Source organism: Trachypithecus francoisi, unplaced genomic scaffold (genome assembly GCF_009764315.1).
Source record: "Trachypithecus francoisi isolate TF-2019V2 unplaced genomic scaffold, Tfra_2.0 Lachesis_group0, whole genome shotgun sequence".
NCBI classification, from domain to species: domain Eukaryota; kingdom Metazoa; phylum Chordata; class Mammalia; order Primates; family Cercopithecidae; genus Trachypithecus; species Trachypithecus francoisi.
The window spans coordinates 111,703,371-111,729,740 of NW_022681453.1; the positions used below are offsets into that span (position 1 = coordinate 111,703,371).

The following is a 26,370-nucleotide window of genomic DNA, read 5'->3' on the forward strand; positions in this document are numbered from 1 at the left end:
TGCTATTACCAAGCCCACACTTAAGAAATGATAAAAGGAGTTGTAATCTTGAAACAAAATCTTAAAATACACCAAAATAGAAACTGTTAATGTATAAATCCCACAGGGCCTATAAAACAACACAATGAAAAAAACCCCAAGGTATTCAGGCAACAACTGAGATGACCACATGACAAATAGAACTACCTCACAGAAATACAAAAAAAAAAAAAATCTTTCAAGGTTACTATGAACATATTTTTGCACACAAACTAAAAAAATTTAGAGGATATGGATAATTTCCTGGAAATATACAACCCTCCTAGATTAAATCAGGAATAAATAGAAACTCTTAACAGAACAATAACAAGTAGTGTGATTGAAACAGTAATTTAAAAAGGCAAACAAAAAAAAGTTCAGGACCAGATGGATTCACAACTGAATTCTATCAGGCATTCAAAGAAGAATTGGTGCCAATCTTACTGAAACTATTTCAAAAGAAGAAAAAAAGGGGATCTTCCCTAAAGCATTCTATGAAGCCAGTATCACTCTAATACCAAAACCAGGAAAGGACATTAAAAAAAAAAAAGAAGGCCGGGCGCGGTGGCTCAAGCCTGTAATCCCAGCACTTTGGGAGGCCGAGACGGGCGGATCACGAGGTCAGGAGATCGAGACCATCCTGGCTAACACGGTGAAACCCCGTCTCTACTAAAAAATACAAAAAACTAGCCGGGCGAGGTGGCGGGCGCCTGTAGTCCCAGCTACTCGGGAGGCTGAGGCAGGAGAATGGCGTAAACCTGGGAGGCGGAGGTTGCAGTGAGCTGAGATCCGGCCACTGCACTCCAGCCTGGGCAACGGAGCGAGACTCTGTCTCAAAAAAAAAAAAAAAAAAAGAAAAAGAAAAAAAGAAAAGAAACTACATATCAATATCCCTGGTGAACACAGATGCAAAAATCCTCAACAAAATACTAGTTAATTGAATCCAACAGCATATCAAAAGATAATCCACCTGATCAAGTTGGCTTCATACCAGGGATGCAGGGATGGTTTAACATACACAAGTCAATGAATATCATACATCACATACACAGAATTAAAAACAAGAATAATATGATCATCTCAATAGATTCAGAAAAAGCATTTGACAAAATTCAGCATCTCTTTATGATTAAAATACTCAGCAAAAGTGACATAGAAGGAACATACTTCAAGATAACAAAAGCTATCTATGACAAACCCACAGCCAACATGATATTGAATGGGGAAAAGTTGAAAGAACCAAGAACTAGAGCAAGACAAGGATGGCCACTTTCACGACCTCTATTCATCATGGTACTGGAATTCCTAGCTAGAGCAATTAGACAGGAGAAAGATATAAAAGGTAACTAAATTGATAAAGAGGAAGTCAAATTGTCACAATATGCCAATGACATGACTGTATAACTAGAAAACCCTAAAGACTCATCCAAAAAGCTCATGGAGAGGAAAAAGGAATTCTGTCAAGTTTCAGGACTGAAAATCAATGTACAGAAATCAGAAGTGCTGCTTACACCAAGGGTGAGCAAGCTGAGAATCAAACCAAAAACTCAATCCTTTTACAACAGCTGTAAAAAATAAAATAAAATACTTAGGAATATACCTAACCAATGAAAGATGAAAGATGGATGATCCCTACAAGGAAAACCACAAAACACTGCTGAAAGAAATCATCAATGACACAATCAAATGGAAACACATCCCATGATCATGGATTGGTAGAATCAATATTGTGAAAATGATCCTACTGCCAAAAACAATCTATAAATTCAATGCAATTCCCATAAAAATACCACCGTCATTCTGAAATGGGAGGAGTTCCCTTATCCTCCTCCCAGGGTGTGTGACAGGGGTGTGGCTCGCTTCTTTGGTGCCCCACTGCTTAACCCCCTAGGGGGAGCATGCAGACAGTCAGGTTGTGGGGTGCATTTTGGGGCTCTGGCCCCACAGCCAGAGTGAGTGTTTACAGCTCTCAAAGCCCCAGTGAGTGTGTGTTACAGTGTGCTGTGTCAGTTTTCTCATCTTGTGGCTTGTGTTAATCAGCTCAATTAGACCTTCTACCTTATGTCAAGGACACAAGGCTTTCTGTATCCCGGATTCTTGCCCTAGTGTACCAGAAAACCCAGATCACACGTGGGCTTGGAGGATGGGTACAAGGTTCTATGTGGTGGAGGTAGCTCTTAGCAAGGTGGATTGGGAGTCAGAAGGGGAATGGAATGGGAAGGTGGTCTTCCTCTGGAATCAAGCTGCCCAGTGGCCAGACTTTCCTCTGACTGCCCCTGACCAAATTCAATGCCATCCCATCTCAATGGCCTGCCGGTGTCTACTGATGTTTGTCATTGTGCTCTTCCACTCCTTTTGATGTCCAGCTGCTTGTGTCTCTGCCCACTAGGGTCTCAGGTTTCTATGGGCACGGAATATGGGGCATGGCAGGCCAGGTTGGTCTTGGAAAATGCAACATTTGGGTGCAAAAATAGGAGTTATCACTTAATTCCATGGGCACAAGCCTGAGAGTGGAGCCCTCTCCAGAGACCCCACGTTTTTCTGTCCAGCACATCCCTGCCCCACTCCCATATCAATTCTACACAGAACTAGAAAACACAACCCTAAAAGTTATATGGAACCTTAAAATAAAGTACATATCCAAGCAAGACTGTCACCAAAATAGCATGGTTCTGGCGTAAAAATATGCACATAGACCAATTGAACAGAATAGAGAATCCAGAAATAAAGCCAAATATTTACAGTCAACTGATCTTCGACAAAGCAAACAAAAACTTGCAGTGGGGGAAAGGACACCCTATTCAACAAATGGTGCTGTTATAATTGGCAAGTCACATGGAGAAGAAGTAAGCTGGGTCCTCATCTCTTACTTTGTACAAAAATCAACAAAAGATGGATCAAACCCTTCTAGATATTGATTTAGGAAAATAATTCATGACCAAGAATCCAAAAGCAAATTAAGCATACAAAAAAAATAAATAGATGTGACCTAATTAAAGCCGAAGAAACAATCAGCAGACTAAGCAGACTGCCTACAAAGTGGGAGAAAATATTTGCAAACTATACATCCGACAAAGGACTAATATCCAGAAACTACAAGAAACTCAAAGAAATCAGCAAGAAAAAAACAAATAATCCCATCCAAAAGTGAGTAAAGGACATGAATAGACAGTTCTCAAAAGAATATATACAAACGCCAACAAACACATGAAAAAATGCTCAACATCACTAATCGTCAGGGAGATCCAAATTAAAACCGCAATAGGATACCACTTTTCTCCTGCAAGAATGGCCATTGTTAAAAAGTCAAAAAACAATAGATGTTGGCATTATGCGGTTAAAAATAAAAATAATAATAATAATAATAATAATAATAATAATAAAGGAACACTTATGCACTGCTGGTGAGAATATAAGTTAATACAACCATTATGTAAAGCAGTATGGAGATTCCTTAAAGAACTAAAAGTAGAACTACCATTTTTTTTTTTTTTTTTTTTTTTTTTTTTTTTGAGACGGAGTCTCGCTGTGTCGCCCAGGCTGGAGTGCAGTGGCGCGATCTCGGCTCACTGCAAGCTCCGCCTCCCGGGTTCCCGCCATTCTCCCGCCTCAGCCTCCGAGTAGCTGGGACTACAGGCGCCCGCCACTGCGCCCGTAGAACTACCATTTGATCCAGCAATCCCAGTACTGAGTATCCACCCAGAGCTAAAGAAGTCATTATATGAAAAAGACACTTATACACACATTTATAGCAGCATAATTTGCGATTGCAAAAATATGTAACAAGTGTCAATGTCCAACGACAAGCAAGTGGATAAAGAAAATGTGGTACATATATATATATATGCCATGGAATACTGCTCAGCCATAAAAAGGAACAAAATAATGGCATTTGCAGCTACCTGGATGTTAGAGACCATTATTCTAGGTGAAGTAACTCAGGAACGGAAAACCAAACATTTTATGTTCTCACTTAAAAGTGGGAGCTAAGCTATGAGGATGCAAAGGCATAGGAGTTACATAATGAACTTTGGGGACTTGGAGAGAAGATGGGCAGGGGGTGAAAAATGAAATACTACACATAGGGTACAGAGTATGCTGCTCAGGTGATGGGTGCACCAAACTCTCAGAAATCACCACTAAAGAACTTTTCCATGCAATGAAACACCACATTATCCCCCTAAAACAACTGAACGAAAATAAAAATAAAAATAAAATAAAATAAAATAAAAAAACAAAGGCAAAAAGTCATGGGGGAAATGGACTCCACTACAAGGACTCCTGACAAAAGATTATTAATCTTTGTGTAACTGTTGACTTTGGCAAGAAACTTACTATTAAACTAAGAATGCTTTTGTTGGCCGGGCAAGGTGGCTCACACCTGTAATCCCAGCACTTTGGGAGGCCAAGGTGGGCGAATCACGAGGTCAGGACATCGAGACCATCCTGGCTAATGCAGTGAAACCCCGTCTCTACTAAAAATACAAAAAAGGTAGCCGGGCGTGGTGGTGGGCACCTGTCACCATGCCCAGCTACTCCGGAGGCTGAGGTAGGAGAATGGTGTGAACCCGGGAGGTGGAGCTTGCAGTGAGCCGAGATTGCACCACTGCACTCCAGCCTGGGCAACAGTGCGAGACTTCAACTCCAAAAAAAAAAAAAAAAGAATGATTTTGTCCTTTAGATGTGGGATATCAGGACATTTCCTGGCTTTGTTAAGTTCTAGGTCTGTTTAGCAAACATTATTCATCTATTCCCTTAACTGTAAACATCTTGTCACCAAGAACACTCATCCTTCTGGGAATGCAACCCAGCAGGTCTCAGCCTTATTTTATCCAGCCTCTATTCAAGATGAAGTTGTTCTGGTTCCCATGACTCTGATATAACAATAATTTTACAACAATTAGTTACAAAAGACTAATGTATTCACCAACTATGATCCCTCTGGCAAACTTTCTCTTATTTTGGAGTTGGCAAAAAGCATAAGATTTATGACCAGCCAGAAAAAGCAAAGGTATTATATTATGGTATCCAGCAAGATAATAATTCTACAGATATGTCTTTTTTGCTTAATTACATATGGAAAGCTTCTAGAACAGGCACTGGCACATACTTGGCACTCCAGTCAATAAATAAATTTTGAATAAATAAATTTTGTTTTCTAGGTGAACACTAGTATTAACAGAATTTAAGATACTTCCTAGTAGAGGTTACAATTTAAATCTTTTCAATTACACCATGTTTTTTTATTCTTTTCAGTATGCTTTCCGATATTTTATTTGATCCTAACAATAATTCTAGAGATGAATAAAGAAAGTGTGATTGATGTATTTTGATATATTGTCCAAGGTCAAATAAATTTTCCACAATTACATAATTAACTAAAAAAAAACTGTGATTTCTTCACGCACGTCCGTGTGAAGAGACCACCAAACAGATTTTGTGTGAGCAACAAGGCTGTTTATTTCACCTGGGTGCAGGCAGCCTGAGTCCGAAAAGAGAATCAGCGAAGGGAGATAGGGGTGAGGCCATTTTATAGGATTTGGGTGGGTAGTGGGAAATTACAGTCAAAGGGGGTTATTCTCCGGCTGGCAGGGGTGGGGATCACAAGGTGCTCAGTGGAGGATTTTTTAAGCCTGGATGAGCCAGGAGAAGGAATTTCACAAGGTAATGTCATCAGTTAAGGCAGGAACAGGCCATTTTTACTTATTTTGTAGTGGAATGTCATCAGTTAAGGCAGGACAGGCCATCTGGATGTGTACGTGCAAGTCACAGGGGATATGATGGCTTAGCTTGGGATCAGAGACCTGACATTCCTGTCTTCTTATATTAATAAGAAAAATAAAATGAAATAGTGGTAAAGTGTTGGGGTGGTGAAAATTTTGGGGAATGGTATGGAGAGATAATGGGCGATGTTTCTCAGGGTTGCTTCAAGCGGGATTAGGGGCGGCATGAGAACCTAGAGTGGGAGAGATTAAGCTGAAGGAAGATTTTGTGGTGAGGGGTGATATTGTGGGGTTGTTAGAAGGGACATTTGTCTTATAGAATTATTGGTAATGGCCTGAATACGGTTTTGTATGAATTGAAAAACTAAACGGAGTAAGAGAAAGAGAAAAACAGGTATGAAAGGGCTAAGAATTGGGAGGACCCAGGACGTCCAATTAGGGAATGCCCAAGGGGGTTCAGCATAATTACTTGGCTTGGTTGGTGAGTTTTCAGGCTTTATCCAAGTTTTTGGGGTGCAGTGCAAGTTGGGCTGGTGTCTGGAATGAGACTGGGGCCTAATAAAAAGGAGTGTCTATACAGGAGCTCAAATGGGCTGTAAACTATAGCATTCCAAGGACACTTCTACCAACTTCTTTTTGATAAAACAGGTATTTTTAAGGCATCAGAATTTACTGTTAATTGAAAAATTTTCATGATTTCAAATAATCTAAGAGCCATACATAGCATTACCTTATTTCATGAAAATAGTACACTATATGAAATCCTCAATTCTTATTGATAAATATGTAGTGAAAATAGAATCTTTATGGCTTCACGCATTGCCTTTTTCTATCATTAAAACTATCTGAGAATAGGTTCTGTTTATTAAGTTAGTTATTTAAATTAAGGAGATTCAAGTACTGATTATTTGTTTATCCTTTTGCTTAAAAATGAGTAACCATGCTCTAACTCCTCAATAATTTTGTTTTCTTATCTAATACATTAACTTTTATTACCCCAAGTATGATACACAGAACTCAAGCTTTTATAAATAAGTGTTTGTTACAAATAATATCCAAAGTCCATTGTTTGTAATGGTTTGTTAAATAACATTAAACAGGATTTTGTTGTTGTTGTTTGTTTCTCATTTAGATTAGCTTTGCTTCAGCTTAAATGAGAACAGCTTAGAATATTTAATATACCAATGCGAAGTGTAATGTCTAAAATTGGAGGTATAATAAACAGTATTTCCCTAATCTATTTGAACATGAAAAAAACTTTCTCCCCTATCGGGCATCTTGAGAAATTACTGTGCATGGATCATACTCAGAGTTGTAATGGCCGAGGACTTTATCATATATTTAGCTAACTCTTCTGAATTAATGGTTGTACTTCCTGGTTTCTGTAATTCACGGTTCTTCCACTATTTTAGATTATTTCAACTATAAGGGAGTAAATAGATAAGTTCAGTGTTCATGCAATTTTTAGTAAATAAAATGAAAATAGGAAAAGCAAAAAGGGAATGCTAACCTGCTTTTTATCTGGTTCATTATAAGGTAGTGAAAGACACCCTTAGACCAAGCATGGGATACACAGATATGGTTAAACTATCTGGTTTACATTTCTTTACATTCAGAATTAAACGGAATGTATTTCTTTCAAAGATCTATAGTTCACATTTTATAAATACTATCTTCTATCTGTGTGCATCTATAATTACATTGTTAGAGTATTTAACTATAATGTGTTACTCTAATGACTGTGTAGCCAATAAGCCCATGTGCATGCAGTGATGATTAGCTTATTGTGAAAATACAGAAGAAAGGCAATCAAAGTCCGTACATAATGGTCAACCAACTGAAGGGTCTTAGTTATGAAATATTAGCCAACTGAGGACATGGTTTGAAAAAAGCTACTTTAGCAAAAAGAAAAAAGGAAACAAAGCAGATAACAGATACGAGAGGCATGTCCCTGAGCATGGGCATGTCTATGAGCCTACTATTATGATTCATACCAGATCTCATCATAGATGAGAGGCCACATGAGTTAACCATGATACAGCAGAAGACAGGATATGAGAAAGAAGATCTGTTGACTTTAGTCTTGGAAGATTCTACTTTGAGTGGCAATTTTAAAGAATATCAGGAATATTATATTTCTTTCCCTTATAGATCCAGTCTCACTCCTTGATTCTCCATTGGATGCTTGTTTACATGTTCTCACATTTTAAATGCTGTATAAAGACCTTCCACTTTTAAAAACCATATAGACAAAGTATAGAGGATAGGTATAACTACAAACTGTAACAAAAGTATTGAATATTAATTTATATAAGAATTGCTATATACGTTGATGTGCATTAGTCTGTATATATGTAAAACTCATATACTCATATAAAATTAAAGTTTAAATTATAAAAATAGATAACTGAAGATTTGCTGAGGAAAGATTGAAAAAAGTATAAATACTCTTTACCTTCTTGGACTTCTCCCACAGTTTTTCCAAAGGCTGCAAAGCTATTATTTGCGTCTGGTTCCCTAGAAGCAGACCTGCAATAGGAAATGTTATGCTATTGATTTATTAAGATAGTGTTTTCAGGAGAGACAAGTAAGGGAGTGGTGGAAGCGAGGTGGAGAAGGAGAAGGAGCTGCAAGGATGTGCTTTCAGGTGAAGACTAAGTTCGTTCTGATCCCTTGTGAACTTGGACCACAAATGACAAGACAGTTTGTCACTCCCTGAAGTCAGAAAGCAGGGCTTTTTGTTCACCTTCAACCATGGGTTGCAAGGTGGAGGGAGAGAAAGGGTGCACCAGTATAACACCCAGTCACTTTTAGGAAGGTGAGTGTGATAGTTAATTTTATGTTTCAACTTTACTGGGTCATGGTACACCAAGGCATTTGGTTAAATATTAATCTGGATGTGTCTGCGAGGTTGTTTCTGGATGAAATGAACATTTTTGTAGACTGAGTAAAGTAGTTTGCTGCCTCCCCCAACCCAACAATGTGGGTGGGGCTCATCCAATTAGTTGAAGGCCTTACTAGAACAAAAATGCTGAGTAACAGAGGAAGTCCTCCTGCCTGACTACCTTTGAACTGGGACATGTGTCTTTTTTTCCTGCCTTCAGACTCAAACTAAACATCATCTTTTCCTGGCTCTCAAGCCTGCTGGTCCCTGAACTAAAACGCACATTGTCAACTCTACTTGTTCTTAGTCCTTTGGAGTCAGACTGGGACTACACCATTGAGTCTTCCGGAACTCCTGCTTACTGACTACAGATCTTGGAACTTTTCAGCTTCCACAACCATGTAAGCCAATTTCTTTCTAATAAATAAGCCTCTCTCTCTATATACATACTACTGGTTCTGTTTCTCTGGAGAATTCCAACTAACGAGGTGAGAAATGGCTTCTATAACATAAATGAAAAGCTCCGGAAAATACTGGTCTTCAAGTAAACGTTGTTTCTTATGAAACGTTTCCTGTGATTTAACCCCATATTTACTGTCTAAATTTATCTGTCTAAAATAATTTTCAGGATTCTAATTTCACTAAATGTTTACACAGGTACCCTATCATTCACTTTCAACAAAGCTATTCTATATACTAAATTGCCGCTGTGTTCTTTTTGGAAACCTAACATTTAGAAAAATCTAAAAGATGATCTATCTATTACTTAAACCTGAAACACTTAAATCTATCTATTACTTAAATTTATCTATTACTTAAAGCCGAAATGCTTACTTTTTAGCAAACATTTACTTTGTTACCTATTTCTGAGAGTGCAAAAGCTTCCTTTGAAAATGAGACATAAAATCAAGAATTGCAATTAAAGCTTTAGGACTGGAAATTTCTTAGAGATTATCTTGTTCAATACACTTTTATTTCATACAAGTAAACTGAGGGAGAATATGATGTCAGTAAGCCATAGGGGACATATGGGAGATAACTTTTTACTTTACAAGTTTTAACACCTTGATCAGCAATTATTTTTAGCTGGAGCTTAGTATAAAGTCATTTATATACCATACATTTTTAATGTTGAAATCTTATTGCTTATCGTTCTAACTTCAACCAAAAAATGCCTCAGATGCAATTTGCCAGTAAATATTTTATTAAAAGAATGTATCCTTCATAGAGAACAGATTATCATGAACACAATGTAGTCATTCTTTTTAAAACAGTTTGTTACTACAAACCTTTGAAAAAATAGTAATGGAGGTTGATAAAAATATCGACATAGCCATATTAACACATTTCATCAGATATCCCTGTTAGGTCAGTATTTTCATTAATCTATTTTCATTAACATATGAGTAAACTGTGGTGTCTGAATTCAGTTATTCTGGCTCACAAAAATGGTCTTATCAACTACTATATTCTTCTGTAGAGTAAACATATGATCAACACTGAAACTATTGTTTAACACATTGGAATATATACTTAAACCATTTTCATACATATTTGCTCGAAACTTATATGAACTAAATACTGTTTCACCACTTTTCTTGTTTTGGTTATGAAATAAAACAATGAAAAATCATTGGGTGTAACCTAGTGAGCAAGTGGAAAATCATGTGTGTTAGTCCTTCTCTTAATCAGTGTGTAAGTAATAAAACTTGCTATTTAATATGAAGGTGATGATCTTTATCCACTGTCAAAGGACATGTATGTGGGGCTAATTTTGCTGTAAATAAAGGATTACATAAGCTACACTTATTGTTCTTAGGAAAAAGTACAATGGCACAGAAATTAGGAGGCCCTGGGTTTAATTTCTGCTCTGTAAGTGGTTATCTGACTTTAGCCAAGCATTTAGCTTTATGAGAATCATTTTCCTCTTCTTGAAAGTGAAGAGGTAGGAGTTTTGACCTAGATCAGCTTATAGATTCTTTCTAGGTCTATTCTAACATTCTATGAGTCTATGATCTAGACTTCATTAATGGTCTGCTATTAGTACTAGTCATGCCCAAACGAAATATATTAAGTTACATTTTGTATGTGATAGGTGCTGCCAGATTTTATATTCCTACTTTTAATTTCTATTTTGAGATCCTCTTCTACCTTCTCTAGGCTTTTTTAGAAAGTTTTACTCTTAGAAAAGAAACAAAATGCATGGATTGATTGAGATCATTCAAAATTTTTAAAATTATTTTACAAATTAGATTATAAAGATTAAACCTCATTAATAAGAATAAATTAAATGTTTAAAGGTTAGAAACAGACATCAGATTGGACAGTATAGCAGTTCCCTATCTGAACTGGAAAGAAGAATAAAAGTATTATTATACTTTATCCATGTAGGAAAGTTATGTAACATGTCAAGAGTGAAGAATGAGTTTGGAAAAATTGCTTTTCATGGCATTCTTTTACTGAACCTCGAATGGTGTGCTTGAGCTGTTGGAAGCAGGCTGAAACAATTGGAAAACATTGAATTAGTGGGAGGTAAGGGAGGTATCTGCAACAGCTGAAGTAAAATGAACTTTTCTGCAGAGAAAAGCAGCTTAGTTACAACCCTCAAAGCTCAAACGTCAATCCATTCCCAAGCAGGACAAGTGTGGAAAGGCTATTTTAAAATCCGCTTGAGCTTGCCAATCTGGAGATTTGCCCAGGAAAGAGAGCCTCAGAAAAATCACGATGCAAACAAGCAAATTTTATCAAATTTATGCAGAACTTGAGAGTCACAGAAACTAATTGGACAGAATTCCATCTAAGATTTCATCATTAATAATTACTATGACAGATAGTTATTTTAACTGTCTTTTCTCTCATGTCTGTTTCAATGACTTAATAAGTATGTGTACTTGTTTTGTGCAATATCATCATGGAAAAAATACTTTCCCAACATGTCCTTATAAAGCTAATTCTGTTCTTTTGGACTTCGCTGAATCTTATATCATTTTTCAAATATGGCTATGCTGTCAAATAGAAGTGGTAATGACCTTTTTTCTAAAGTCAGAGCATTTCATTTTGAATGTTCAAGAAAATCACAAAAGCCAAGTGTTACTTTCTTTTAAAATAAAGGTTTGTTTAACATATTGCGTTATGCAAAATATTTAAGTGACATTAAATAATAGTGAATACTTTCTGTAATATCAACAGAATATTTTTGTCCACAAAGTGATGTCAATATATTGAGTGAAACACTGTATTAAACATAAGATTAATGCTTATTGACTATGTATGTTAATATCTTTTGCAGACATCAGTTGAATCACTAAGACTTATTCTAAATGAGATATTTTTAATGAAAATGTATCACACAGATAAGCCAAACCATTTCCAGGAATATTGTAACAGCTTCAAAAGAAGATGCTATAGTGTTAAAGGGAAGCATATGATTCTTGGTGTTAGTGCCAGAGAGCTATGGTTTTAATGTGTTGAATCACTATAAGTGATGACATGAAGGATTAGATTTTGTAATAACAACTTAATTTGAAAGAGGGAGATTTTCCGATTCAGGAACTTACTAAAATTTCTCAACAAGTGATAAAGAATGAAAATATGACAAAAAAGTTTTCAGATAACTTAAAAAAAACTTCAGGTATAATGATTATTTTTGTAAGCAATAAGATAGATTTTGAGTTGATGAAAGTACTCCAGATGGAGTGTAAGTAGTATTTCATTCCTGCAAAAAACACTTCATATTTAGTTATTGAGATGGTCATCCTAAAGACATTTATTTAAGATGCTAAATTCTGGCATGTTAAATTACAGTGCTATTTGATGACAGGTAGATCAACAAGATTAGGTTATATTTGTTAACAATTGAGAAATTAAAACGTAGTGGAATGCACAGCAACCAAATTAGGATAAAATTCCCTGAAGATTTAATTGGCCAGTACTCTTTTGAAATATATTAATATTGATGCACTCATTTTAAAAGACCAGCATTAACACTATCAACCCGATCATCATAGATCACTGTTGATAACCAGACAGCAATTATTACTGCACATTGTCAGTGAAGTTATTATTTTAGATTACATGATGATGTGGCTTGGAATAAATTCTAACTAATTATAAGAAATTGAAAGAAGCAACATTCAAATTACAAGCGATGTTTAATAAAAGGGCTCACTAGGAAAATGCTAGAAAGTAAACTCTTTTACTTGGCATCATTTAACCATCTCTAAACTTAATACAATGGGTACTTTTTTTTTTTCAGTGAGTGGCTTAGGACATAAATTTCTTTTGAATCAATTTTATTTTCAAAACTTCGCAGTTAGGAATTGATTTGGGGTGAAAAAATATATTTTTTCAATAGCTCTCATTCAAACTTTAGTGAAATAATTTTGTAATTGGTTGTTTAATGGCGAGCATTCAGCAACTACTATTACCATGATTAAAAGTTCTTTGAAGAAGGGATTGGTGTCTGCCATGTGAACCAGAGCCCCAGCACCTACCTTACACAGTGTACAGTCCCTCAATAAGGAATTGCTTATTAATGAAATGAATGCATAGGCCCATAGCTAGTAACTGGGAGGAAAGGGGATTCAAGCCAAACTGCTGACTTCGTGTGCAGAGACTAATATGAATTTGTATGCAGCAAGATATAAGCATCCAACTCATGGATATGTTTCTCAATGAACTCAAACATTACTATTGAATAAACTATGTGTAAGATGAATAGCTTGACCAAGTCAGTCTGTCATTCTTGTGGTATGATTTCATGGTTTGCTGTTTATGGAAATGCCTTTAAGTTATAGTTTATATTACATATGATTCCAGAGAGTTAATGGCTACGGCCACTGATTTAATTCTCAGAGGAAAAATTAGATTTTCCAGGAAAACCTTCCTTTTCCCCCCCATAGTTTGTAACCTCAACTCTATATGAAAATGTCTGTCTTGTTCTAAATGAAATCTTGGGTTAAATGTGAGCAGCCATTAGGCTTTTCCATTTCAAAATCTGAATCATCAGTTGACCAACTGGGTCACTGTTAAGAAATTCTTTTAAATATTACTAAATCCACTTTTGGTTCCAAATTTATACTGTATTAATAGCAACCAAGTGATAGACATTTTATCCCTTTTAATTCTGAAAAAACTTCCATGAGATAAACGTTAGCATCTTAACATCAGAGATGTAGAAAACGAGACAGATAATTCAGATCAAGGTCTTCCCAATTTAAAAAATTAATCAAGTGATTATTCTACAGTAAAATAAAGACAGTAATAAATAGGTAGATCACCCTTAATCAACACAGAATTAAACTACATAGGTCCCCTTATACGCAAAAATTTTTTCCACCAAACAAATAAAACCTTTGTGGTATGCAAACCTGCCTATACATAGTGCCAAATTTTCAATATACATATATTCCACAGGCCGGACTGTGGGACTTGAGTATGCACCAATTTTGTGTTTATGTAACATCCTGGAATCAATCCCCCAACTATACTGACACAGTGCACTATTGTTCATAGTAATTTCTAGGTAGTAGACACGAGCAAAAATTACTGTATTAATGTGATTCGTAAGTTAAAAATAATGTATACAACACAGGCTATTGTTAGGGTCACTTAATCCAGGCTCCAGAGCCCTATGACTAGAGACAAACACCTTGAGTTGATATATAATTCCACAAATATAAACAAAAAAACCTAAATTGTCCCTACTGCAGAATTAGGAAAACTCTTAAGAAATATTTGAGGTTTTACTTTTATGATTCTATGAGTTATTGAGTCTTTAAATGTCACAATCTTTTCAAAACACAAAAATACAAATATGAATGTTACTGTATTAACTAACACAGTGTAGGTGGACTCCCTAGGCCTTTTGGGAGGCTTGGAAAAGCATTCTTATTCTGTGCTGAAGGGGAGGAATGGGCAGGTGAGGACTAGCTTTCTTAGAGCTTTATTTAAATCAAAGGATTATGTAGGTTGTAGAGTCACACTTGTAGATCAGAACTTTTTAAAAATTATTTTTTCCCTGCATTTGGCAAAGCTGATACTAAAGAAAAATCCAAAATTTAATTTGTCACCTTCTTGGTAGCTAAGAGACAGACATTTACTCATTTTCCCCAGTGAAATGTACCACCACAATATTTCAGTGTTCAGCAGGGCAAAAAAAGAAGAAGCAGGCTTTTTGAGGAATTCATACCCAGTAAATATGGCAGAGGTTGGCACAGACACTGAGACTGAGAAACAACTGTTGCGGAAGGGCTGGGCTTAGGGTCCCGTATTCATGGTTTGCAATGCCTCTTCTGGAATCTAGCCTGTGAATAGTTTAGTGATTGGCTTAGATATTACTTCTGGCAGCATACTCTCTAAATCCAGTTTTCTGGCCCTCCTAGAATTTCCGAGGGCTATCTTAGAAACTTTAATACATTATTCTTCTGTTTCACTTAGTTTTTCTCATTTTAGCTAATAAATCTAGCTAAAATAAGCCTGTCCTACACAACAGGTTTGTGTGTTAGAATAATAGTCCCCCAAATAGGTGCACATCATAATCCTGGGAATTCTGAAAGCTCGAATGTGAATTTTCTTGGTAAAAAGGGATTCTGCATATCTGATGAAGATTACAGACTTTGAAATGGATAGCTTATCCTAAATTATTCAAATAGGCCCAATCTATTCATATACATCCTTAGAAACAAATTATTTCTGGTGAGTGCAAGAGAGAGTCAGAGAGATATGACAGAAGAAGCAGGAAATACTTTAAGCATGAGAAAGATTCCATTAGCTGTTGCTGACTTTGAAGATAGAGGAAGGGTGCCATGAGCTGAAGAGTGCAAGAAATCTCCAGGAGCTAGTAATGGCTCTCAACTGACAACCAGCAGCAATAGAGACCTCAGTCCTACCTGTTGGATGGAACATTCTGCCAACAATCTGAACAAGCAAGAAAACAGAACCTCTCTTAGAGCCCACTGGAGTTCTGACTCATGGAATTCTAAAACAATAAATTTGTAGTGTTTAAAGTCACTAAATTTATGATTATAGAAAACTAATTTAAGGCTAGAGCAAACTCAACAGTTCATGGATCAGTGTCTCACTGGTAATGGGACAGGGACGATTTCTACAAAACATTTGTATAATGCCAGAAAAGGTGAGCTTGTTTCTGGAGACATTGATAGGACATGGACTCGAATTCATAGTCATAAAGTGCAAAGTTTAGAATTATCTATTCTTTCAGAGTCTAAGTTATCAAGTGACAGGTGTGTATCTGGTTACTAAATTTATTTAATGAATTTAAATATTAATACCTACTTCATTTTTAACTAATGTAAAATCAGTATAAAGGCCTTTAAGAATTGGACTTCACTTGATGGAAAAGCAGTGACCTAAAATCTTGTATCTTAAAGGATGGTTTGTGGGAGCTTGTTTGAGTGCAGAATGTCTGATGCCACCTGAGACCTACTGTCTTAATTTGTGTTGCTTAAAGGAGTATCTGTGGCTAGGTAATTGATGAAGAAAAGAGGTTTATTTGGTAGTTCTGTTGGCTGCACAAAAAGCATGATGCTGATGACTGCTTGGCTTCTGGAGAGGGCTTTTGTGCCACATCAAAATATGACTGAGAAGATAAGATGAGAAGCAAGCACATGAAAAGAGGAGAAAACCTGAGAGGTATCCTGGCTTCGTAACAATTCACTCTTGAGAGAACTAATCCTGTCTCATGAGAGCCAGAATCACTCACTCCCAGAAAAATAGCACCAAGCTACCCATAAGGGATTCATCCCCATAGCCCAAACACCAGCCTCTAGGCCCCACCTCCCAACACCATCACCATGGGGACCAAACTTCAATATGAGCTTTGGTGGGGACAAGTAAACCATATCCAAGTCACTCCAACTACAAAATTAGAATTTGCATTTTAAGAAGATCCCCCAGTGATTTTTTGCTGCCTAATGTTTGGGAAGCACTGATGTAAAGCTTGAACAGCAAACATTGGAAAGATACCCAAATTAAATTTAAAAATCACTAAGTTATCACTGTACTAAACTTATTCTTAGGCATTCTCCATTTTGTTTTATCACTTATAAAAAAGGTATTATATACTATTTCATAGGGTTAAAAAGAAAATTTAATGATCAATGAAATTAGTAATTAGGTAATAAATGCAAAGCTCTCTGCAAAGTGCCTAGCCAATAACAAATGTTTATAAAATATAAATATGATCAGTATCATTTCTTACTAGCCCATTCCTCTACACTAGCCTTCCTCTTTCTGCTTGTCCAACAGTCCAATTTAAATAATATCTATACAGCAACTTGGGAACTCTGGCGCAACTAATTATTTTAAATGGCAGTTATAGTAAATCAGGAGGGAATCAAGCATTTTTTTATCCCTCCTTTTTCCCCTTTGCAGAGGAAATGGGATAAGAAATGAAGGTTCTACCTAATTGTAGTACCTAATATTCATTATGTTTTCATATACATTAATTCATTGCCTATAAAAATTATTCAGCTCTGAATATTTAGCCCAGTGGAAAATGACTTTAATCTGTGCAAATGAAGTCATATATAAAATCTAAAATGAGAAAAGACATAGATTTAGATATGTATATTTTTATATCTTCAACGTAAGTATAAGCATGAAATAGAAATCTGCTGGCCGAGTTAAGAAGCCAACAGGACCTGGGTTTAAATTCTGACCATTTGTCTTACTCTGTGACATTTGGCAAACCAACTTAACTACTCTCAAGTTTAGTTTCCTCATCTATAAACATCTGCCTTAAAACATTATAATTCTTAATAAATAGAAACATATTTTCCATGTGATCTGAAACATAGTAGGAATAAAACAAAGGCTTTTTTCTCTCTTTTCAGACTTTTAGGTTTATATAAATAAGATAATGTATGTACCAGTATTGTATCTCTAAATTTTAATCTGCACATTTTCCACATGTTTTCTTCAGCCTCTCAGCATTGTTTTCCAAGGCCATTTTTTTCCCCTGCTCATCTTGAGGATTGGAAAGCATCAACAAACACTCACATGTAAGTAAGTGATAGAAAAATTCAACGATCTGCTTAAACAATAGCTTCAGACAAGATAAGAGTGGAACTGTACATAGAAGAATAGAAGGTGGACGGGTAATGAGTAACTCTGCTTAGAAAAAAGGAAAGAAGGAATCCTAAACATTGAATGGAAAAAAGTAAATAATATCTTTCTTTTAAAGGGCTAGAGACAAACAAAAGGAGCTGAGCACTGACATCTCTCTAAACGGACTGTATCAACCCATCAGATAGAGAAATAATTCTGTCTAGTGGTCCTAAACCATTAAGAACATCACATCTTGAACATAGTTTGAGGGAGTTAAACAGTGTATTGGTGACTAAGTGACTAAAATGGAACAAAACACAACCAGAGATTATACCACTATAAATCACAGCAGCAGTGTATAAACTGTCAAAGATAATTGCTATTTGCTTCTAACTCCAGGGAAAGTAGAGAAAGACCAAGTATCTTAAGAAGAACAGTGCCTAAGGCTACAGGGGACCCTGAACTTGAATATGAAAACCCTTAAACTTGATTACTTCACTAATTTGGGTAACTAGTAGAGCTTCACGAAGTCACAGAGAGATTGGAAAATTATTAATAATTATTACATTTATTTATTTAGTGTTTAAATATCTATTATCTGTATATAATTATAAATATTTTTTACTGATGCATTTGGATACATGCATAAAATATTTTTATTATAAACAATTTACAATATGAATTTCTTTACAATGTTGTTAAATTGTTTTTTTTTAAGCCTTGGAATCTACTTAAAAAATATTTTACATTTACAATTAATTATGTTTTATATGCATTTTTGAAGAAGGCTAGGGTTAAAATAGCCAGTTAAAAATAGCCACTAAATATTTTAATGATAATTCTTACACTTCTATCAACTACCTTAAATTTATAAGATGTATTGAGTAGTTACTATATACAAGGCACTATCCGATGTGTCAAGATGATGATGAAAGAGACATGCTTGTTCAAGAATGGTATTTAATATTATAGGAATACGTGTAAAAATGATGCGACACAATTCTATGGACATGGATGTTTTCGTGCTCATGGTTGTTATTTGTGCTAATTTCTCTCAGATAGCTTAAGCTGATTCTTTTTTTTTTTTTTTTTTTTTGAGACGGAGTCTCACTCTGTTACCAGGGCTGGAGTGCAGTGGCCGGATCTCAGTTCACTGCAAGCTCTGCCTCCCGGGTTTATGACATTCTCCTGCCTCAGCCTCCTGAGTAGCTGGTACTACAGGCGCCCGCCACCTCGCCCGTCTAGTTTTTTGTATTTTTTAGTGGAGACGGGGTTTCGCCGTGTTCGCCAGGATGGTCTGAATCTCCTGACCTCGTGATCCGCCCGTCTAGGCCTCCCAAAGCGCTGGGATTACAGGCTTGAGCCACCGTGCCCGGCCTAAGCTGATTCTTAAAAGGGTAGCTCAGTGCTTGAGAAGCTGAGCAATGATTTTGAAACTCCCTCAAGTCTAGAGAGAAAACTTAAGTAAACAACAAGCGGCGTAGCTCTCCCATACATTGATGCCTAGTTTTAAATTATTTCAAGTCTGAAACTAAATTAGGTAATCCCAGATTTCTAGTGACCTCTAACTGTGTTTAAGAGTTTAAACAACTTTGCTTGTTATATTCAAGGAGATAAATGATAAATTAGAAATATTTGGCAGAGCACGAGGCTTTTTAAAAAATGAATATTCTAGAACTTAAAAAAAAAAAGAACTTAAATGAAGAATTTAATATATTGGTTCAACCATAAAGTAGATACAGCTAAAGAAAGATTTAGTTTATTTGAAATAGATCACAAGAAAATTTCCAGAATGAAGTGAGAAGAGATGAAGTATGTTAAACACAGGGCAATATTTCAGAGACAGAAAGAACACAATTAGAAGAACAAAAACATGTGTAATTTGATTTTCAGTATGGGAAGAAAGAAAAAATGAGGAAGAAGCAATATTTAGAGATACCATTTCTGCAAATTTTCCAAAATTGACCACAACAGAAATATCAACCAATCACAGAGACTTTGAGAATGAAAAAAAAAAGTGAAAAAAAAACACACACCCTTAGGTTCACACAGTGAAATTTCTGAGGGAGGAAGGGGAGAGCGAGAAAGACAGAGATAGAGAGAGAGATTGAAATAAATGGGTAGTACAATTTAGAACACGAAAACATGAGCCCAAAGAACATTAGTGTAACTCTAGCTAAAAAAGTATACTTTAATGCAGAATGCATAGCAAGACATTAGAATATATACCTCATGAAAGAAAAGACATAATTCACCAGGAATATTTAAAATTTTGAATTTTTAATGCAGCCAATAGTAAAATCTGAATGACAGCACTGAAAAGAGTAAAAGAAAAAATTATAATTATAGTGGAAAGTTTATCGCTCCTTACTAATGGTTACAGAAACAGAAAAAAATTGTAAAACTATGAAAGATTTCAAGAACTTAACTAAAAATCTGTCCTAATTGACTTATATTTAGTTTGTGATCAGCAACTTCAGACTCCATAATGACATTTACAAAAATTGAAATTATATTCAGACTATTCTTTGATCATGATATATTTCTGCTAGACATAAACACATAATTTTGTATCTCTACCTCTATATCTATATGCACACATATGAGTCACTAGATGTATATAACTGAGATACTTGTATATAACCCGTAAACAAAAGAAAAACTAGAATGAAAATTTGTGGAAAATTTATAGGCTTAAATTGATATCTTAGAAAAGAACATTTGAAAATCAATGATCTAAGTGTCCTTCTCAATAAGCTTTAAAAGGAGCAAATTAAGACAAAAGAAGTTGTTTGCAAGGAAATAATATAAGATTACAGCTTCAGAGTGCAAAAGTAAAAAGTTGATCAATAAACCTTAGAAATGTATCTTTGACAGTCTTTGTAATTGATAAATGCCTTGTAAAACGTGGAGGGAAGGAGGGAAGGAAGAAGGAAGGAAGGAAGGAAGGAAGGAAGGAAGGAAGGAAGGAAGGAAGGAAGGAAGGAAGGAAAGAAGGGAGGGAGGGAGGAGGGAGGGAGGGAGGAAGGAGGAAGGAAAAAGGGAAGGAAAGCAAGAGATACTATCTAATATTAGAAATTGTTAAAATTTAGAAGACACCAAGAGAATATTATGAACAATTTTACTCCACATTAAAATGTTTAGATGATATGGACAGTCCTAGGAAAAATGCAACTTGCTAAATTTGACATAGATGAAATAAAATAATCAAATATTACTATATTTACTGAATAATTTAATATAAAATCTAAAACTTTCCTATAGAGATAATTCCAGTTCCAGATGATATGACCAATTAATTCAACCAAATTGGTAGGAAATGTAGGGAAGAATAAATGCCAGTATTACACGAGTCTTCCCAGGACTGGGAAAAATAGGAACAAATTTTGATAACATATTCTGTCAAGAATGTTATCACTGGCAAAAAATATAGGCCAATTTAAATCATGAACACAGATGCAAAAATCTAAAATATTAACCAAAACATACAATGAAATAGAAGAAGAGCAGCATATCATAATCAACTTGAGTTTATCTCATAAATATAAGTTTAGCTTAACATTTGAAAAATGACCCATGTTTTTTAGTACTACATTAAATCATTTGATTTCAACATATACAACTACCTTAACAAATTAAACACTTAGTCATGAAAAAAAATTTAGAAAACCAGAAATTGAAGAATATTTTCTCAGTGTAATATCGAGTATGTACAATAGGTATGTTGCTAACTTCATACTTTATGGTATGATGTTAAATTATTTTTATTTAAAATAAGAAAAAATGATACATGTTATCATTGCTTCTATTCAACATCTTACTAGAGGTCCAACCCAATATAATAAAAGCACAAATAAGAAAAATTAATGAATATTGTAAAATAAGAAATAAAAGTATCATTACAGACAGCATAATGATATACCAGAAAGTAGAAATAAATCTCCAAATAAATTGTTAAAATGAAGAACTGAGCTCAGGAAGAATACTGAACACAAGCTCAGCACACAAATATAAAAAGTATATGCATATACCAGGTACAAAAATCAAAATGAAATAACTTTAAAAATACCATTTTCTGTTTCTTTTTTTTTTTTAACTTTTATTTTAGATTTGCACGTATATGTGGAAGTTCGTTCCACGGGTAAACTATGTGTCACAGGGGCTTGGTGTGCAGATTGTTTCATCACCCAAGTAATAAGCATCGTACTCAATAGGTAGCTTCTTGATCCTCCTCCTCCTGCCAACCTCCACTCTCAAGTAGACCCTAATGTCTGTTGTTCCCACTCAGTGTTTAGTTCCCACTTATAAGTGAGAATATGCAATATTTGGTTTTCTGTTCCTATGTTAGTTGGCTTAAGATAATGGCCTCTAGCTCCATCCATATTTTGCAAAGGACATGATCTCATTGTTTTAAATGACTGTGTAGTATTCCATGGTATATATGTACCACATTTTCTTTATCCAGCCTACCACCAATGGGTATTCAGGTTGATTCCATGTCTTTGCTATTGTAAAATAGCAGTGCTATTGTGAAATAGCAGGTAGTGCTGTGATGGACATATGCATGCTTGTGTCTTTATGGTAGAATGATTTATATTCCTTTGGGTATAAACCTAATAATGGGATTGCTGGCTCAGATGGTCATCTTGTTCTAAGTTCTTGGAGAAATCTCCAAAAGCTTTCTACAGTGGCTGAACTAATTGATATTTCCACCAGGAGTATATAAGGGTTCCTTTTTCTCCACAACCTCACCAGTACTTGTTAGGCATGAAATAACATCATTTCCAATAAATAGAATTGAACAAATTTTTTAAAAACTAAACTAGTGAAAAACAAGCAATAATCCTGCTCAGACAAGTGAAAGTATTATTGAGAGGTAAGTAATTATACAAGTCAGATATCAAAGAATACATAATATATTATCCAATTTGTTTAAGGATTCCTAATGGCAAATTTGAACTTTAGAATCAGCTGTCAGAGTAGTGGTCACTTTTGATGAGGAAGATGGTTGGAGTGAAGATTGTACAGAAAGGACTATGTCTTGGGTCTATTTCTTTTTTTGGATGAGTATTACATGGTTGTTTTCTGTGATAATTTGTTTCATTATAGATTCATTTAATGCATTTTATGTGTATGTGTTATATTTCAAAACACAAACATTTAAAAATCCTAATCATTAATATAAAAGAGATAGTTTATATATACTATATATTTATATATATTTATATACAGTTGACCATTGGACAATGTTGGGGTTGGGGTGCCAATTCTCATGCAATTGACAATTTATGCATAACTTTTGACTCCTCAAACTTAACTACTATAGCCCACTATTGACTGGAAGCCTTACTGAAAACATAAATGATTAACATACAAATAGACTAGTATCTATGTGTACTTTATGCACTCATACATACCTTAATAAATAAACATATTGATTAAAAATAATCTGTATATAAGTGGACCCTTGCAGTTCAAACCTGTGTTGTCCAAGGGTCACATATATAGATCAAAATATATATAGCAAAGGTTAAGAGAATCTCAGCAATATGGAAAGAGTACAAATCCCTTTGCTTAGTCGTATGTTAGATTGTTTGTGTGTCTAGAAACCCAGAGTGAGGATCCCATTTATGTCCTGATATGATTGTTCCAATGAGAACAAACCCACCTGGCAGCATCTTATCTTCTTTAGGCCAATAGAAGTTATTTAGAAAATTACCTCTTTCAGTGAATTAAATTAGCCAAATAGATTTGTATAGCCTTCCATGCCAAATGTAAGTGATAAAGCTGCCCGTATATTTAGGATTAGACAATGAAGGTTGGCTTGTTTGAAAAATTGAGTTTCATTTGCCAAAAAAGGAAATCAATGCCAATTTACAAAGCCAAATGCAGTGATGGTCACTGCTGTTCAAAGAAAGTGTGTATGAGAGCTGGAGGGAATTCCTCTATTATTTATTTTTATGAATGCCTCTCAGTAGATGATGTCTATTCCCGCAGAGCTACACAAATATTATCTTGAACATAAGTTTTTCAGAAAAATGGAAAAAGTCTATTGCTTCAGTCAAAAATTATGTGCTGTATCAAGACAATAAAGCCTGTGTAGCTCTATTGTTCTATTGGCAGTCGATTGTTAAATTAGCAGTCTGTTTGTAACCTAATGAGCATTCCACAAGCTCCTTCTGTTCTACCTTTGCTATTGAGAGAAGTAAAGTAGAGAACTGAGCAATCATTTGATTGAGTAACTGATCCCAAATTCCCACAATAAAGATAATTATAATTATTTTGCAAATTGACATAAATATAAAATACGTACCTTTAGAACATAAAATTCAATTACATCAGTCAAACAAATATGTTTAGCATTTTTATTTCTGTGTTTATAATTTAAAAAGAAACTTAGAATCAAACAATGTAAGGATGCCCACTTTCATCCCTTTATTTAATGTAACAATGGACTCCTCACCAGGGAAATTAGGCAACAAATAAATAAATGAAATACATTGAAATTGGAAAAATAAAACTAAAATTATTTCTTTTAAAAGACATGATCTTACACACAGAAAATCCTAAAAATGTGGCAAAAACTAGTAGGGCTCCGTTTTAATTTAAATTCAGCAATGTTGCAGAATACAAAATCAACACATGAAATTTAGCTGCATATCATTTTTCACTAATAATGAACAATCTGAAAAGGAAATATATAAAAAAAGATTCATTTACTTAGAAATAAATGTAACCAAACAGGCTAAAGACATGTACACTAAAAACTACAAAATGAAGCTGACAGAAATTAAAGAAGACATAAATAAATGGAAATCCATCTTCATTGATTAGAATAATGTTAAAATGTCAATACTACATAACATGATCCATAGATTTAGTGAAAATCCTTATCAAAATTTCAGCGGTGTTTTTTGCAGAAATAGAAAAAGACATCCTAAAGTTTGCATGGAATCTCAAGGGAACTGAAGAGCCAAAACAATCTTGAGAAAAAACACACTTGTAGGTCTTATGCATCTTACTTTCAGAATTTATTATAAAGCTACAGTAATCAAAACAGTATGGTACAGGCATAAATACTACCTGGCAGTAATAGACAGTCCAGAAATCAACCCCTGAATTCATAATCCAGTTATTTTTTGAAGTTGTGCCAAAATTATTCAATGGGGAAAGAACAGTGTTTTCAACAATTTTGTTTGGGAAAACTTACATCTACATGCAAAAGTTGGATATTTATATTACATCACGTGCAAAATTTAACTCAAAATGTATCAAATACCTCAACATAAGAGCTAAAATATAAAACTCTTAAGAGAAAATGTGAATAAAAATTCATGACATTGAGTTTGGCAATTATTTTACAGATAGGACCTAAAAACACAGATAACAAAAAAGAAGAACTAGATAAATTGGCCTTGATGAAAATCAAAAACTTTCATTCATCAAAGGACACAATTAATCGAGTGAAAAGTAAATTGCTATAATTTGAATATGGCTTGTTCCCACCAAAACTCACATTGATGCTTGGTACCCAGTGAGACATTGTTGAGATACTGTGCCTTTAAGAGGTGATTAGATCATTAAGAGAGGTTAAGGTCCTTTTTGCAAGAGTAAATTCTTGCTCTCCTGAGACTGGTTTGGTTACCCAGGCTGTTATAAAATGAGGCTGTCTCTCATGTCTGGTCTCTTAACAACACCTGCTCCCCTTTTGTTTCTCTATATTTTCATACTGTACAAAGCCCTTACCAGAAGCTTCCGGAGGTAGCTCTCCAGTCTTGAACTTTCCAGCCTGGAGAACCACATGCTCAATAAACCTCTTTCCTTTATAAATGACACTGTCTCAGGTATTCTGTTATAGCAACACAAAATGGGGTAAGACAGAATTGATACTGAGAAGAGGGACAATGTTATAGAGATACCCGAAAATATAAAATTGGTAACTGGGTAATTGATAGTGACTGGAAGAATTTGGAGAAGCAGGCTAGAAAAAGCCTGTATTGCAATGAAGACAACATTAAAGACAATTTTGGTGAGGACTCAAAAGATGAGACTAGGTAAAGTCTTGAACTTCTTAGAGATTGGTTAAATAGTCTGGCCAGAATGCTGATAGAAATATAAACACGAAAGGCCATTTTGCTGAGCTCGCATATGGAAATGATGGATATCTTATTGAAACTGGAGTAAAGATCATTCTTATTACATAGTAGCAAATAACTTGGCTATATTGTATCTATGCCCTAGGACTTTGTGGAAGACTGAACTTAAGAGTGGTAGAAGAGCATATCTGGTAGGAGAAATTTCTAAGTAGCAAAATTCTCAGGATGGTGCATGTTTACTTCTAACTGCTTACAGAGAGTTGCTAAAGAAAGCAGAAGAAGAAAAGAAATATTTGGAAAATTTGCATTTGATTATGTGGTAGAATAAAAAACATCTTCAGGAGAGAAAATCAATTATGTGGCCCAGAGACCACTTGCTAAGGAAATTAATATGTCTAAAATGGAGCCAGTCGCTAATCATCAAGACAAACAGAAAGAGGCCCAAAGGTCATCTCAAAGATCTTTAAGTCTGCAGCTTCCATCACAGACCCCGAGGCCTATGAGGGCAGAATTGTTTGGGGGATTAAGTCCAGGATGCCCTTCCCCTGTTTGCTGCCCATAGCTGCCTTAGAACTCTGCT

General features: G+C 35.1%; 1 long non-coding RNA gene across 3 annotated transcripts in view; it reads left to right on the forward strand.

The window, feature by feature from the left end:
* Window positions 1-17,584, forward strand: part of LOC117083679 — a 110,688-nt gene extending 93,104 nt beyond the window's left edge. The window contains exons 3-4 of one of the 3 annotated variants that reach the window (XR_004437165.1): window positions 8,846-9,026; window positions 17,570-17,584. This is a non-coding gene — a long non-coding RNA (uncharacterized LOC117083679). Of the gene's footprint in view, window positions 1-8,845; window positions 9,027-11,016; window positions 11,400-17,569 lie in introns of those variants that run through there. The other 2 variants (XR_004437167.1, XR_004437164.1) reach the window with 2 other exon arrangements.
* The last annotated feature ends 8,786 nt before the right edge of the window (window positions 17,585-26,370 follow it).